This window comes from Tupaia chinensis, unplaced genomic scaffold (genome assembly GCF_000334495.1).
Source record: "Tupaia chinensis unplaced genomic scaffold, TupChi_1.0 Scaffold148350_1, whole genome shotgun sequence".
In the NCBI taxonomy this organism is placed as follows: domain Eukaryota; kingdom Metazoa; phylum Chordata; class Mammalia; order Scandentia; family Tupaiidae; genus Tupaia; species Tupaia belangeri.
The window spans coordinates 1,125,625-1,140,665 of NW_006208201.1; the positions used below are offsets into that span (position 1 = coordinate 1,125,625).

The 15,041-nt window shown below is 52.1% G+C and overlaps 1 protein-coding gene across 1 annotated transcript in view; it reads right to left on the reverse strand.

Annotated features, from left to right (window-relative positions):
- The window catches only part of KSR1 (kinase suppressor of ras 1), a gene marked incomplete in the record, with an annotated part of 175,215 nt that overhangs the window by 68,078 nt on the left and 92,096 nt on the right, over positions 1-15,041 (reverse strand). The window contains 1 exon segment of the mRNA XM_014584973.2: positions 6,054-6,194.

The following is a 15,041-nucleotide window of genomic DNA, read 5'->3' on the forward strand; positions in this document are numbered from 1 at the left end:
AGAGTGAGGCATGAGACCTGCTGAGGATGCCTGTCTGTCTCTCTCTCTCACATGGATGCCCTCTCTCATGAAAGAAATAAAACATAAACAACACAAATGCCAAGCAATATGGGGCTAGACAGAACGGTATCAACTAGCAATTTCTGAGATTTTCGGATGCGTCACTCAGAAAGCTTAAAAGAAGGAACTTTGGCTCCAGATCAAAAAAATTAACTTCGCCAACTGTAGAGAGAGTGAGTTCCCTGAGGGCAGGAACTCGGTTCAGCGCCTAGAACAGTACGAGCACGTGACAGGTGCTACATACACACCCCATGAGCACGTGAACAACTGGATGAGAGAGAAAACCAGGCCTTCAGCTCTGCATCAGACAGCCTTCCTTGCTCCCGGGCGGCCATCAGTCGGCTTTGCATCACGGGCATTTGCAGACATGGGTAAACCACCAGCTAGAAAGCCCTAGGGCAGACTCTTGCTCATCAATTAACTCCCAGTCATCATTAATCTGGGTATCTGGCACAAGGTGAGTGACCACAGATGCACAGCGAATGGATGGAAAGGAAGAAAGAAGGGAAGGGCTGAAGGAAGGAGGAAGAGGGAGAGGGAGGTGGGGGCAGGGGAGAGAAAGAGAGAAGAAAAGCAGGCAGTCATTTGTGAATTCAATTATACAATGACACGTGGGCATGGCCCCTCCTGGAGGCTGGGGTAAGGGGTGTGCTGCTTCCTAGGAGGCTCCGACGAGGCTATTCTGAGGAAGCTATCAGATGACAAAATCACGTACGGTTAGGAAGTCCAGCTCTGGAGTCGGACCTCAGTCTGCATCCTGACCTGGCCACCAGCTTGTGTACGGCACGTACGAGTCACTCGGCTCCTCTCAGTCTCCATTTGCTCAGCTATAACATGGAGCTGTAAGCTCTCCCTCTCCCCTTGCCCAGGTAGAGGATTAAACAGGATGGTGTACGTTACATTCTGGCCTTGTAGCTGTCCCCGCGGTTCTCTGTCCCAGCTCCAGCTCGTCTCCTGACTGGCAGGTGACACGGCCAGGCTGACCTACCATGCCTCATCCTGAGCAGCAAGATCTGTGTGGCCCAGTCATGCTGGGATCCCGGGATTTCAGTTCCTCAGTCCCAAGGCAGCCTTAGGCTGCTGGGGCTGATGCAGGGTGTGGGACCCTCCGTCAGGCCAGGTGAGGGTGTGAGCTGCTTCCTGGGGAGGTTCTCATTAGTCAAGAGCAAGGCTCTAAGAACAGCCAGGGCTCTGGCTCTCATAAGGAGAGTGTGGGCTGATGGGAAGAGAGAGGAGGAGGGCCCAGCATTCGCACAGGTTGACGCCCTCCCCAGAAGCCAGATACCGGCTCACCTTCCTGGTTCACATCACATGTATCCTCCCACCTCACTCCAGGGGCCTGCACAGAGGTGTGGCCACTCCCAGCCAGTGGGAACCACGATGGCTCCAAAGGCAGGTAGATTTCTTTCCAGCCCCAAGAGAAGGCCTCGTGTCCAACAAGGGAATGCAACGACAGAGAAGTCGACCCAGCCAGGGCCATACCCCAGAACCCCTTACTGGACCCGCCTGCATCTTCAGTCCACAAACCACATGGAGCAATAGGTCAGTTGGAGAAGTGGGGCCCTCAGAATCACAGCTCCACCACACCTGCCTCTTCCCACCAGTGCTCACCACTTCCTTTAAACACTTCCAACAAGGAAACTGCAGAAGAGAGAGGGGAGGAAAAGGCCACGGCTCCATGCCTGCAGGCTCTGAAGTCATTTCCCCAGCTGCAGCCAGAACACGGAGCTGTGACTTGTAGACTGGTCTTACAGAAGGGGGGTAGTAGGGGCTAGTCCTGGTGTGTGAATCGAGGTGTCCAGGTGGGAGCCTCCTGTGACCTCACTCGGCTCAGTTCCTACTCCTGCTACTTCCAGCCTCCAGGCTCCCACAGGCAGAGAGGCGGGGTGCCTCCTTCCCACATCTCATGTAGCGTCTCATGAAGATCAAGCCTTCACACTGTAGTTTTATTTTCCTTAAGACAATGCTACTCATTCACCCTCCCTAGCCCCACACCTTGCCTGCCCCAGCCTTCCTGGACAAGGCCTTCTCCACTGAGAGTGTAACTCCACCAAGGGCTTTATCTGGAGGGGACTCTGGGCAGCTGGGAGTAGCTGGAAAGATGGCCCTTTGGGACTACGGTCCCTACAGTGGCCTCTCTTGCAGGACTTGAACTGACCTGTCACCACTCACTCAGGGACTAAGCCTTATGTCTGAGCACCTACTGGGTCATAATGAGATCCACTCATTCATTCAATAAAATGTATACTTATTTATTTACTTACTCGTCTTTATGTCTGTCTCAATCAAGTGACTATCATATTGAGGTCCAACACCTAATGGAGAGGTTGCGGCCAGTGATCCAGAGAGCGGGGTCTCCGTTTCACGGAGCATGTGTTCCAGTGTGAGAGCAGACACAGACCATACACAACAAATAAGCTTGAAAACTCCAGAAAGTGGTCAGGGTCATGGAGGGTAAAAACCAAGGTGCACTGGTAGAGGGTGAAGGCTGAGGGGGAAGACTGCTTGGAGGAGGTGACAATGGACCCTACATACTACATGAGTCACAGAAAAAGCATTCCAGGAAGGGGAGGAGCAGGTGCAAAGGTGGGACCAGAGTGAGCAGAGGAGAGAGTGAATGGGCTGGGCTCCGTGAGTGGCAGGTAGAGGTTGAACCACGTGAGGCAATGGTGTTTACTCTGAAAGGAACGGCATGATGGATGCGTGTTTCTAAGTGGGCACTCCGGCAGCTGGGCGGCTATGGAAGGAAGGGGGTTCACCGCCCGCAGAGGTTAGTTAAGGGTTACTGCAGAAGTTCAGGTACGAGATGACCATGGCTTGGACGGTGCTAGTGGTGGGGACAGAGAGAAGGCGATAGAGGAGAGCCTACAGGGCTCACTCGGGCTTGTACACATGGGTAAGACAGGTAGGGAGAGGGCCAGGTGGTGGTGTAGTGGTAACACACTGGACCCACATGGGGGAGGTCCTGGGTTTGCATCCTGGGACTTCTCTGAGCACACAGGGTCCACGCATACCCAGGATATGAGAGGGCTGAGACTGGGGGTGGGTCACAGCATGAAGATTCTATCAAGGGTGATTGCCCTCCTCTATCTCATGGAAGAAACAGATTTTTTAAAGGGAGAAGTCAGAGGTGATTTCTGGGTGTGCAGTTAGAGTAGCTGAGTGAATAGCGCTGCTGCTCACTGAGACAGGAAGGCGGGGAGCACAGGTGTATGTGTGCCTAGAAGGGGGAGACTAAGCATGCTTGAGCCAGGTTAGCTTCTGAGCTGCCTCGTGATCTCCAACTGAGAGGTCACCGGAGGGCTGGAGGTGCTCCAGCCGGCTTGCCCTGACCCTCCATCCCACAGAGCTCTCTGCTCGGACTTCCACTCCAGCCCTCCATACCCAGGGAACCTGGCTTTGAGTTCTCCTGCCTACCTGAGCCCTGCCTACAAATGACCACCCAGCTCCGCGGAATCATCACACGTGACCTGGCTGCACACCAGCTATACCCCTGGACCTGGCTGCAAGATCCCTGTCCCAACTGCCACCAGGAAGCTCTCCAGGGCCAAAGCCACCCCGGAGCCAGCCACCATGCTACTGGCTTGTACCCTGGGTTCCTGGCAAATTCAGGAGGGAAATCCTTCAGGAAAGTAAGCTATATGCCAAAAATGACTTGGTCTTGTCTTAGGACCGTGGAAAGGACTGGGAAACGACATGCTGAGTGCCTGTTTCTAAGTGGGCACATGGAGCCCAGCATGGTCTGAGCCTCCTGTCTGTCCCTGTGAGTCTCAGGGTCCCCAGTGTAAGCCAAAGACACCAGGATAAGGAGGGGCTGCCTTCTTCTCCAAGAGCTTAGAGAGGAGAGTGGTGTGGGTGAGAAGGAAGCCAAGAGCTGGAGGGCTGGGGAGACCATTCAATTGCTCATGGTCTCCACAACAAGGAATTTTAACTCTGTAACTGTGGACTCATCATTGCATGTTCACACCTCCTTCCTATACAGCAGAAACTGTTAGGCAGGCGGGTACGGGGGTGAATGGGTGAGACTGCAGCTCATTAGACAGTGTGTATGTGTTTGTGTGCACACGCCACTGGTAACACTCAAGGACCCTCCATCACAAGGCAGTTTCCTTCACCCTTCACGTTGCCACCCCTTTCTGCCAGCTTCCCAAGAGCTGGCCCAGGCCACAGATACAGAGCCTGGGACAAGGACAGCTCCAGGGTGAGCTCCCCTCCTTCGCTCACCCCTTCTCCTCTCACTCTTCACCCCGTGACTGAAACTTTTTATATTGACATCACTTCCCACCCAAGAATCTCTCTGAGGGAAAAATCCTTAAGAATGCAAATAGCTTCATATTTAATATTAGCCACTGTGAGATACCTAATACTCAAGTTAGAATTAACTGCTGCCTGATAACTATATCATATGCATTCAGTAAGACATTAATAAATCAATAATAAATACAACATATAAGCATGAAAACATAGAGAAAACAACTTGATTAGCATGTCAAATGATAAGAGCAAAACAAGAAATTATTCATCCAGGATGATTTAAATCGGTGCTGTCCAGTAGAAATGTAATGCCAGATAATTTATTTATTTATTTATTTTTGAGAGTTTGTTTGTTTTGTTTTGTTTTGTTTGCTATAGGATGCGTGCGCTCGCCAGAAAGACAGAGAGACATAGAGAGATAGAAAGCGAGAAAACACCCCCCAGAGGGGATGGCCACACTGCAATCCCTTCTCCTCCATTCTCCTCTCGGGATCTTGGGTATGCACACACACGTGCCTGACGTGAGTTTAAGTCACTGGGTCTGGGACTCGAACCATGGTCGGCTACGTGGGAATCCAACAACATAGCCATTACACTAACTGCTGGTCCCAATGCCAGATAATTTTCATTGTTAAGTAGTCACATTCTATAAAGTTAAAAAGAAAAAAAAAAAACACATAGATCTTAATAACATTTTATTTAGCCCAATATAACCGAAAGAGTATCATTTCAACACACAGGTTGAAGGCTGGCATAGTGGTTAAGGTCCTGGTTCCCACATGGCTGACCGCAGTTTGAGTCCTGGATCTGGCAGCTTGAAAATCAAACCAGGTGAGTGTGCCTGTGTGCACAAAATCCCAGGAGAAGAATGGAGGAAAAGAGATTACAGGGCGGTCATTCCCCATAGCGGGTGGTTTCTGACTTTCCCATACACAGAAAAGCTGGATCCCACATGGTCAATCGTGGTTCAAATCCTGGTTAGGGCAGCCTAAAAAATACACGAAGCACATGTGTGTATGTGCCCCAAATCCCGATGGGAAGGAGAAATGGAGACTATCCCCTCCCCCTACTTCTTTCTTTGTCTCCCTTTCTCTCCTTCTCCCTCTCTTCCCCTCTCTCTGGAGTGTGTGTGCATGTACCCTCTTGCAATCTAAAAAAAAAACAAAAAACAAAAAACAGTAAATCCCTTATAGGATTTTGTGAGAAGTGAGACCATTAGTACAAAGTGTTCATCGCAGTGTTTACTACACAGCCAATGCTTCCAGAAAAGCTAGTTGTTATTAAGATGAATGAATGAGGGAGCAGCAGATGGCGTAATGGTTATGTCACTCGACTCCCATGAGACCATGGTTCGCATGGTCTTGGCAGCTTAAAATTCACACCAGGCACGTGTGCATGCATGCCCAAAATCTCGAAAGAAGAATAGAAGATAAGGAATTGCAGCATGGCCATCCCCCTGGGGGGTGATTTCTCGCTTTCTATCTCTCTGTCTTTCCCTGTCTTTCCAGCGAGCACATGCACTCTATAGCAAAATCGGTCTAAAAAAAATGAAAAGACGAATGAATGGCTGACCAGTGGCTATAAGCACTGTATGTGCACCCTACATCCCTCACTGCTGCTATCGCTCCCCACATCCCCTTCTCAAGAGCAGATGGTCTTGTTCCTTAGTCTCAGCCAGTCAAAGCTGGCCCTGTTTGATCCCTCATGCCCCGCCCCCTGGCCTGGGCCCGGCAGAGTACCTGTACCACCTCCGGTCTCACGTTGAAGGTGTACAGCCAGTCGCTGAAACGGGGGTAGCTATTGAGCTCCGGCGTCCTCTCGCTGGGAGCCACGCTCAGCTTGCACTGCCGCTGCTTACAGATGTACCGGACCAGCTTGGCCTGCGGAAGTCCAGGACAGAAAAGGCTGTGTTCACTCGTGGCACAAACGCATGGCAGCCTTAGCACACTTCGGGGGCTCGGGCAGACCCAAGCAATGTGACGAGAACAGGAGCCTGCTGGAACCCCCTTGCTGCCACTAAACAGCTGTGGAGTAGGGCATAGAGGAGGACAAGAAAGGGCCTGGGAGAGCCTGGGATCCAGTAACCTCCTATAGACCTCCTACCTCACCCAGGGCTGGCTGACAGTACCCACCCTTGGGACACGGTTCTTGGTGAGTAATGGGCAAGACTGGTCGGAACAGAGAATCGGGGTGAACACAGAAAAGCCTTCCTGCCTGGGCTGGGGGAGGGTGAGGAAGTGGTGAGTAGTGATGTGGCAGACTGGGGTGTTAGGGGAGGCTGGGCAACCTTCCGCCGGGATGCTTCCAGCCTAGAACCAGACGCCTGGCTGGGACCCAGGGGCTCGGTCACACCGTAGCTGTGACCTTGGACATGCCTTTATGCAGGCATTTATCCAGCTGGCTCTTAGGGGAGACCTAGGCTGTTACTTAACCTGGCAAAGGCTCACTTTCCTCCTCCAGACAGTGGGGAAATAACAGAAGCCCCCTTCCTGGAAGGCTGAGATGACATGGGGCACTCAGCACATGCAGGCATACAGAGCTGGCTGGGACTGCCGGGCTGTAGCCATGCTGGTAAGGGGCCTGGACTTGGGCCCCCAAACAGTTTTTAGACATCCACATTCTGAAATGCATACAAATTTCACACATGTCAGTCTGCATATTTTCTTGGGGAACAGAGTCCAAAGCTTTCAAAAGACTCTGAAAAGGCTGGAACTTCAAGTAAGATACAAAATCCATTTGAATAAGGACAGCCTGACATTGATCAGTCTGGCATTCTCTTTGACAAACACCTGGCTCCATCCTGGTGCCCAGCACTGGACTGATGGACAGGGCGGGGCGGGGGACAGGCCACACGAGGACAGTGCACTGGGGTGAGGGTGCACCTGGGGTGACGGAGGAAGATGCATTCCAGTGGAGGCCAGCCCCTCCCAAGCAGACATGAATTATGGTGAAGAGACCTAGTGGCCTCATACTGGTACTCTAAGTTCCCCTCAAAGGCAAGCACCACTTTCAAAATCTCGTACAGGAACCTGCCATTTGGAGACACTTCTCGAGGCCTGCCACCCCACCTCTTAAGGGTTTTGTGGCTAATCCATTCCTTGTCCTGTTGGTATCTCCATACAGACAGACCCAGACTTCGTTTTATAGTTTTTCAACTTTACAATGGTGCAAAAGCAACATGCGCTCAGTAGAAACCATACTTCGCGGACCCAACCACTGTTGCTCACTTTCAGTACAGTATTTGATCCATTACATGAGATATTATACAGATATTATGCAGAGACTTTGTGCTAGGTGATTCAGCCCAACGGCAGGCTATTTAAATGTTCTGAGCTCGTGTGACATGGAGTAGGCGGAGTTGTGATGTTCAGTAGGTTAGGTGTATTAACTGCATTTTCAGCTTAGGCTGTTTTTAACTTAGGGTGGGTATATGAGCACATAACCCCCATGGGTAGTCAAGGGTAAAAGGACAGGGACTCTTGCTAACACTGTAACAATACTAAAAAACAATAACGAATAACTTTACATTTCAAATCTCTAGAAAGACTCCAAATTTCCAACTAAAATAAGAGCTTACAAACATTGTGAGGCCATGGACCCCTTTGGAGGTCTGTAGGGGCCCACAGTCTCTAGGAACAATGCTTTTATTTGCTTTATTTAAATTTTTAAAAAGAGATTATTGTGATAGGGTATATGCATTCGCCTGAGACAGACAGAGAGAGAAAAAGTGAGAAACCATCCCCTCAGAGGGGATAGACACACTGCAATCCCTTTTCCTCCATTCTCCTCTTAGGATTTTGGCCACACACACACACACACACACACACACACACACACATACACACATACACACACGCCTAGCATGAGTTTCAAGCCTCCAGGTCTAGGGTTCGAACTGTGGTCTGCCATGTGGGAATCCAGCGCCTTAACAACGATGCCACCTGCTGGCCCCAGAACAAAGCTTTTAAATGCATAAAACATTTAGGATCACAGAGAAGATCAATTATACTTAAATATATTTATGGAAATTGTGACTGAATAATCAAAGCTTCTTTATAAAGCATTAAATACTTGCAGCTGGTTTGCTTACCATCTGGATTTCAAAGCTGGAACAGACACGAACTGCTTTATCAATAGCTACAACCATCCCATGATATGGAAACAGCTGAGATTCCTCCTGGGACTGGGCATGGTATTTGCTAAGACCATGCCTTGTTGCCTACAATCAAACTGACATTGCTAGTCCATTGCTCTCTGCTGAGGCGCACTACTCCAAGTGGCCACACGAGAAGTCTACCCTACTTACTGCAGAGCTAAGCCCCTGGGAGCATCTCCAGGGTGTGCGGCTCACAAGGTGGAGACCCAGATGTGACTTTCATCATAAGTGGGAAATCTCCAGGTTAAGAGGTGGCACTCCTGTCCCCTGTCCTGGCTCACTCTGCCCTGATCCAGCCCTCCCAGTGTGACCAGAGACAAATTCCAAGTCAGGGCCCAACCGCCCCCTCCCTCCTTCTTCAATCCACCCCACCCCGTCCTCTGGCAAACACTCACCTACCAGCTGGTCCTCCAACCCCTCCGGTAGTTTCCTACCCAGGCCAGGTTAGAATTCCCCCACCCTGCCCTCCCCCGGGGGTCCTGTCTGTGACTCTGCTAAGGCCCCACCACAGCAGGCCTCATACTGAAGGTACAGCCTCTATATCAGCTTCCTTCCGGAGATGTGAGGTACTCAAACACAGGTTTCCAAGTTGAACAAATCTGGGTTCAAACCTGCCATTTACCTGTTGTGTGACCTCAAGGAGTAAAATAATTTTTCTGAGTCTGGGTTTGCATGTCCGTAAAACAGGAATGATGCACCCACCTCATACTGAACTATAGCATGGAAACCTCATGAAACTTAGGTTAGGGCCCTGTCACTACACACCGGGGCAGGAACGGTGTCTGCCTCATTCGCTGTTGTCCCACATGCCCATTACCACACCTGGCACAGGACGCACGGTCCGAGATGCCTGAGGAAGGAAGACGGAAGGAAACACGTGGCCCTTCTCCCTATGTTTCTCACAGCCAGTCTGTCCCTCCATTCCAAACAGCTCTCAAACAAAAGCTTCAAAGGGCTGGCCAAAGGCGAGACAATGATCAAATAGCTGTGCAAACTCAAAATCACCCTGCCACATTAACGGGAGACGCCAGGCAGCTGGCACTACCAGCAACAGCCACAAAGGCCGTCCATCACTGCACGAGGGCTCCCAGGGCCCACCTCTGGGAGCGATGAAAACATATCCATTCTGCAAGACCTTGGCCATGGCAGGCTGACGCAGAGAGGAGCCAGCCCGGCTGCAGCCTGGATCAGTGTTTGGGCTTGTGCCAGTTCAGCATCTCCACCTCTGCCTAGCCTCTCCCCACTTCCAGCAGGCTCGTCCAGTGACTCTCAGCCTATATTCAGTTTAGATACCCCTTAATCCAGGAAGCCTTCCCAGAGCCCTTCCACCCACTGTCAAGATCAAATATCACACACAGCTCTGAGTTTTTACCGTCTGTGCCCTTCTTTAGGTTTTAAGTTCCCTGAGGTCTGAGGCCCAGCGTGTGCTCAGGCCATCCCTAGATTCCCCCAGGAACTCAAGCATAGCGCCTAGCACATCATTTGCAGTTTAAAAGTCTTCGTTGGATGTATGAACAAATGAACACACAGTGCATTTTTGTAGCCCATTCAGGCACACACGTATAACGGGCAGCAGAAAACAAACACCAACTGGGCAAGTGGCGAACACTTCAGAAACCAGAGACAAGTCCCCCCGAAGAGGAGTGAGTGGCTTCTTTTCTTGAAGGGTACAGAGAGCCCCACAGCAGGGAGCCCCAGGCAGGCCACTGCAGGGCTGCATGGAACTTGAAGAGATTCTTTACTGCACCCAGATAACAATTCATAAACGAGCTGGCTAGGCCTGAGCAAGGGAGGAAAAATGCCTAGTGTCTTGTGACCCATTTACAAGTGGGGCTGGTGTCCTGGAAGCTGCTTAAGGCCATCTGGGCTGGCCCCACAGCACAGGGGTAGGCACTGTGCAGAGGAAGCTGGATCCCGTACAGCCTTGGGTTCAAGACCCAGCTGGTCAGCTTCACTCCAAGTGCACATGTGTGCCCAGGATCTTGATGGGATAAAAACTGGAAGGGAAAGGGTTAGCGCTCTACTGGGCCCCATGGTGGTGAGCGGTGTCCTTCAACTCCCTCCTCCCTCTCTCTCTCTCTCTCTCTCTCTCTCTCTCTCTCTCTCTCTCGCACAGGCACTCACCCGCTGGCATAAAGAGAAGGAAAGACCCTCTGGCATAAAGAGAAGGAAAAAAGCAGAGCAGAGCTTCTCCTACTCACAGGAAGGAGGCGCTCGCGTGCAGCAGCTCGCATCAGAGAGAAGGCTGCTCACACTTTTTCAGAGAGCTGGTCTTATCACAGCAGCACGGAAGGCTCCTTTCCCAGACAAACCACCGTTGGGGCCTGCCAGCCCAGCCCTGGAGGTCTACAAGGCAATCTTTCGCTGGCAGCATCATTTTCTCTTAACCACGAAACCACGAGATATAAATTTTCCGGACTAGAAAAGCACCTGGGGTTGCAGTGATGGGACCTGCAGCCGAAGGGAAAGGGTTAGCGCTCTACTGGGCCCCATGGTGGTGAGCGGTGTCCTTCAACTCCCTCCTCCCTCTCTCTCTCTCTCTCTCTCTCTCTCTCTCTCGCACAGGCACTCACCCGCTGGCATAAAGAGAAGGAAAGACCCTCTGGCATAAAGAGAAGGAAAAAAGCAGAGCAGAGCTTCTCCTACTCACAGGAAGGAGGCGCTCGCGTGCAGCAGCTCGCATCAGAGAGAAGGCTGCTCACACTTTTTCAGAGAGCTGGTCTTATCACAGCAGCACGGAAGGCTCCTTTCCCAGACAAACCACCGTTGGGGCCTGCCAGCCCAGCCCTGGAGGTCTACAAGGCAATCTTTCGCTGGCAGCATCATTTTCTCTTAACCACGAAACCACGAGATATAAATTTTCCGGACTAGAAAAGCACCTGGGGTTGCAGTGATGGGACCTGCAGCCGGAGGGAAACAGTCATCAGGACTCTAGAAACGGGGGAGGGCCCTGGGCCAGAGTTCAGTCTCCCTCTGCCCATATTCTTGTGCTTCATGATGCGTGCTCCCCACTTCACCCTGACGCAGAGCCTGGTGTGTAGGCAGAGTTGAGGGGCGTCAGGTCTGCCCCCCGAGCACTGTGTGTTACGACAGTGGGCCCTCAGCAAGTGTCGCAGCTTAAATACCCAGACTGATCCCAGCCCTGACTCTTCATTTCAAAGATCTTGGAGAAATGCCCCTTAGCTCAGCTTCAATCGAACCACGTCCAAGAGAGTGAGCCAGCTGTGGTGACAGTGGCAGCACAAGAGGCCCTAAGGGAGAGTCCCGGGTTCGCATTCTGAGGTCTCTGTATAAGCCACGGGTGTGTGCGTGCTGTGAGCCTGGCTGGCTGTGCTGGGCGGGTATGATGGTGTGAGGACCTGTCGGGCGAAGGCTGTCTCTCGCTCTCTGTTTTTCTCTCTCATGGAAAAATAAACTTTAACAACAGAGAGAATATCATTTTATGGGGGTCAGGGCCAAGTCAGTCACTAAATGCAAAGAGCATTTATCTAATGCTTAGAACGAGCAAAGAAAACAAAAGTCCTGCTTCCTTCTTGCTGGTGTCTCTAGCCACATCCAAGAGACCGTGCAGTCCGTGAGGGAGAAGCCCAGCTCCCAGGACAGGCAGATCAGCCTCGAAGCCCCTGGCCACCATGCTCCCTCTGTGCGTGAACACAGCCTCAACTCCTCCCCCGGTGAAATAGGGCCGTGGTGAAGATTACATGAGAAAACATGGATGCTGAATGTTCGCCGAGATGCCTGGGCCCAGGGAAATGCTCGCTGGCGGCAGCTGGGGTGGGTGATGCCCCCACTCAGCTATCTCCAGGTCTCTCCGGTGACCTGCCTGGACAGTAGGGAAGATGTGGAAGGGACTGTGCCCGTGTCAGAGGTGGGGATAAAGATGACCCTGGAGGGACCAGCAGTTAGCGTAATGGCTGTGTCACTGGACTCCCATGTAGTCGACCACGGTTCGAGTCCCAGACCTGGTGGCTTAAACTCACACTGGGCGTATGTGCGTGTGTGCCCAAGATCCCGAGAGGAGAATGGAGGAGAAGGGATTGCGATGTTGTCATTCCCCCAGAGGGGCGATTTCTCGCTTTCTGTCTTTCTGTCTCTCTCTGTATTTTGGGCAAGTACAAGCACCCTATAACAAAAATACCTCTCAAAAAAAAAAAAAAAAGTTGACTATATTTGTTACTGTATCATCCAGACCTTTCCTTTTTCACAGAAAGGTGAAGTCAGTTTGCACTGCAATGAAAAACAAGAAAGGACCAGCGTTGGCGTAATAGCTATGTCGCTGGACTCCCATGTAGTTGACCGCGGGTCAAGTCCCAGACCCGGTGGGTTAAACTCACACCAGGCGCATATGCATGCATGCCTAACATCCCGAGAGGAGAATGGAGGAGAAGGGATTGCGGTGTGGCCATCACCCCTGGGGGTGATTTCTCACTTTCTGTCTCTCTGTCTCTCTCTGTCTTTCTGGCAAGCACACACGCCCTACAGCAGAAACCTCTCCAATAAAAAAAAAAAAAAAAAGGAATCTGTGGCTGGCCTTCAGGCAATGCTGGTGGGACCCACGGACTGGGCACCTCTCTGCTAACGGCCATGGCCCGAGCTGCCCCTTCTTCTCAGAGCACTCTCACTTCCACCCTCAGCAACAGAGGGTATGACTGGAGTGGAGTGGCAGCAACTCCGGCTGGGACTGCCACCTGCCCAGATGAGCACCTGTACCCCTGAGCTGGCATCCTACTCGATCTCAGATGTCATCTCCCCCTCAGCTCCTCCAGGCAGGACTCCAGCATGGGCCTCCCAGAGGCTTCCAGGAGGACCACGTAGGTGGCCACAAGGCTTGTGGAATATCCCTGGCGGAACAGTGACCATGCAGGGCACAAGCACATGCCACTGAAGAAACCTCCACAGGAGAGGAAGCAGCTCCCAGGACCACAGGATCCCCAGAACACAGAGCCCTGGCAGTCTGCCCTACAGTCTGCTCCTTGGCATTCTTCCTTCATGTTGGGCCCAAACCTGCCTCTCCATGGCTAGTGTCATGGGTCTGAGACCCACCCTCCATGGTGTGTCACACTGTCGCAAGTGAACCACAGACCAGGCTGACCTGGAGGCCAGGCTCCACTGCAGCCACAGAACAGACCAGCGCTGGGGGCTGCCATGGTGGGGCTGCCGCAGGACCTAACTCCATAGAGAAGGTAGTTCTGGCTAAAGCGGTCGTCCATGCAGAAACCTCTAGAGGGGCATCCACAGGGTGGCTGGACAGGGGCCAGCCATCGTGCAGGACTAGCCAGGTGGCGCAGCAGTGAGGACCAGGCACACACCCCTCCCCGGGCACAGTGTGCCCATGCCTCCTGTTCACCACCAGCACCCCTCCCGACTGGTCAGGGCCAGGCCTACTGTTAGCTAACTGTCCCATCCTCCCAACCAGGAGGCACCAGCTTGGCAGCCAGACCTCGGCTCCACCCAGACGCCATCACTTAGCAGCTCTGTGTCAGGGACTAGTCTGCTTCCTCATCCGTAAAGTGGAGACAAAGAATACAGCCCCACAGAGTTTTCGCTGTGAGCTCATGTGTGCAGTGTTAGTCCAACATCCGGGACACAGCAAGTGCTCGCAAAACAAGACCCTGTTAGCTCACTCCTGGCACGGCCTGCGAGAGTGGCCTCGGTGAAGCAGAGTAGAACGACTTCTGGCAGATGCCATTTGGATTACACCTTACCCAGGCTTTTTCGCACCTTTCCAGAAAACACCTCTTTCCAGACAACTGACTTTGCAAACAAAGTCGGCTCCACCCTGAAATCCCAGGGCCTAGATGGGGAGGTCCCTTCTGTGGGTGGCTTCCAAATCCGTGATCCAGGCTGCCGAAGTGGCCAGATGCCAAGATGTTTGCAACCTTAACCCTGAGTTGACGTTGGCCGCTGCAGGACCTCCCTGTGGCCCAGGTCTTCATGTCTCCAAAGCAGGGCGGGAAGTTAGGTCTATGGGGACAGATGTGGAAATATAAATGACGCTGAATCCGGGCACAGGCTGAGGCTGCCAGGGACACCGGATTCCCAAGTACGGCCGCAGGTTCCCTCAATGGTGGAAATCATGTAGGTACTCAACTGTCAGCCCAGCAGTGTTAACACTCACTTCCATGTGTACACACACTTCACCTTCTCTTCCTGAATTCTCAGTCAAAACTCTAGGTGGCAGGAAGGAGAGTAGATGATTGATAGTATAAGGGTGACATTTCAATCTTCACACAACCTCAAATCGGGCAATGCCCCTAAAGTAAGTCATCCCGTCCCAAAATATAGTCATAGATAGCTGAACACATTACAACCCCTGCCAGGCCCTAGATGGGACAGACCGTGTACTGAGCACCACGGGGAGAAAACAGTTCTGCTGAGATGTTGGCTGGGCTCACCTGCTGGCTAACAGCTGCCCGCCACTCTACAAGCACCAATGCGCACACCTGGGCCCAGCCTCAGCCCGGTGACAAGCTACTGCTCATCATCCAGAGTCACTCACAAATCAGGACACCAGATGTGTTAGACCACGAGCTCTGAGAGTGTGTCTTATTATTCCTACTTGAAGGAATGC